The 2,228-nt window shown below is 42.3% G+C and overlaps 1 long non-coding RNA gene across 1 annotated transcript; it reads left to right on the forward strand.

The window, feature by feature from the left end:
- The first annotated feature begins 327 nt into the window (after positions 1–327).
- Positions 328–2,023, forward strand: LOC119346607. Its single transcript, XR_005167834.1, has 4 exons — positions 328–489; positions 1,109–1,188; positions 1,283–1,334; positions 1,953–2,023. It is a non-coding gene; the product is annotated as an uncharacterized LOC119346607 (long non-coding RNA).
- Positions 2,024–2,228: the final 205 nt, after the last annotated feature.

Here is a 2,228-nt window from a genome sequence, read left to right on the forward strand (position 1 = left end):
TTAATTGCATGTATGGGTTTTCTTACGGGATAAATAATCCGAACAGGGATGGGGATAGGATTATTTTTATTCCCGCAGACAGATATAAGGATGTCATGGAGACGGGGATGGGATCCAATACCCGTATGAATAATCCCCATTGGCAGCCTGACCGATGTGCTCTCACGAGAAATTGGGATTATGCAATGGATAATCCCCATTGCCAGCCTGACCCCGTTCAAAACGCACATGCGCCGTCGTGGGCTGGGCCCTGGAAAGCCAGTGGGCCTAGATTGGCCGTCCTTGTCCTGTCTTGCGTTCCCTTCCTCAATCAAAGAAAAGCCCACTCTCCCTCCCCGTTTCCACCGCCGGCGGAAGGATCGGAGAAACACGCCTTAGGGTTTGGCTCCGCCCGCCGACGCCGGCCGGGAGGCGCTCCCCGACCTGAGGCCGTGAGCTCCTCTGCCGCCCCCAAGGAGCATCTTCTACCCGAGCACGGAGAACCACAAGGTCAGCCGGTCACCCGCCCCCTCTCGCCCCTCTCAGGCTGTTTCGTCCCAAATGCGTTGATGAATCGTATTGAGATTGAACCTGTGATTATCGCAACGCTTTGTTGAATCGTAGCCCTGTGACTCAAAATATTATGGATCTACTGGAGCCGGTTGCACTATGGAGTATGGCATTTGTAGTTGCCAGCCCCAGCCCCCGCCCCCAGAACCAAACACGCCTAGGATGCTGCTGTAGTTTGTAATTCTATTTTTTGTGTACTCCAGTGTTGACATTGGTTTTGGATAAGCTGAATCGGAGTTTGGAGGCGCACTTATATTCCTGATGTCATGATGCGCCTCATGCCCCGTGCGTGGTTAATTAGGTTGGTTTTGTTTTTTCATGGTTGATGCTTGTGTGCTCTTAACTCAACACATGATACCTGCGCCAACTCTTTGGCTCGGACCTCCACATTATCCGCGGTTACTTACTCGCCTCCTCTATTTGTTGAATTTATCAATCCACTTCTTCCTTGTCCTGTTTATTGCTTTTTTACTGGTCCAGTGCCACAGGTTGCAATTTTAGATCAACCAATTTCTCGCATTAAGAATCAGACAGTGAGTTCTTTGTTTCTTGACTTCAGTTTCCATTTAAATTTGGCCACCATGGTGTGGGAGCTTATCGAGGTCGCCGGCAACCTAACTCCCCTCCCACATTCTACAGGTACCTCTTTTAATTACTAATTTATTACTATAGTTGTTTTTGTTGCTATTCTATTACCATATTCTCACTATTCTTTTTTTCCTTTCGTTGCCAGTTGATGTTGTGGCTGCGAAGATTGAATCCAAGGTAGCCAATACTGTCATTAGGTACATGAATTTGCTCCTATTCGTTGTTTATTCAGCTGGTATTTTTGGTTAGGATTTATCAGTAGAGGATTGCAACTAACAAGGTTATTCTGTGGACAGTATTACTGACTATTCCTTCTTTTTTGTCAAACTAATTGATGGCAAGAACATATTAATATTTAAGGATTGCTTTTATTCAATGGTGTACCTTTGGAATGATGTTTTTTTTGTTTAATGCTAACTCTGAGTAAAAAATAGCTGTCGTGTTCGGCCGATTACAGCATAAAGAGGAATTCAATTTCAATTCATATTTGCTTAATACAGCTTAGTAACCTTTTGAATTCAAGTTTTAGACCACAACTTGTGGATACAAATTTCAAAAGTAAATAAAATAATTTTATTGTTCAAGTGGCAATTTTGTTCACAAAAGTGGAATTGTGGATTAGTAAATTTATCTACATAGAAAAGTGACATAAAATTCGAGTCCCACTTTTTGTTTAATTTGTAATTGTATTTTGTTTCACAATTCCATGCTTAAGTGCTATTATGTGAATGTTGTTGGCTTGTGTGGACACAAACTTTAAAAATCATTTTGGTAATATTCTAGGCAGTGACTTGTTAGTGTGAGTGACATTTCAGGCAACTTAATCAGGTGTGCCCACTGGAGAATCTGCGGCATGTTAAGCGGGTGCGTCGTCGTATTCAGTGTGGTAGTATATACACTTTTATCTAGTTCTCTATTATTTTCTGTTTGCCCTTTGAGTGCATACTTTCATAATGTCATAAAATGGAGCACATGATCACTGAAGCCATTGTATAGCTCCATATATACTTCCAAGCTTACCATGTCAGAGCTATTAATAGTCAACTAATGCTAGCACAACCATCTATAGGTTGGATATATATATATATATA

Source organism: Triticum dicoccoides, unplaced genomic scaffold (genome assembly GCF_002162155.2).
Source record: "Triticum dicoccoides isolate Atlit2015 ecotype Zavitan unplaced genomic scaffold, WEW_v2.0 scaffold43800, whole genome shotgun sequence".
NCBI classification, from domain to species: domain Eukaryota; kingdom Viridiplantae; phylum Streptophyta; class Magnoliopsida; order Poales; family Poaceae; genus Triticum; species Triticum dicoccoides.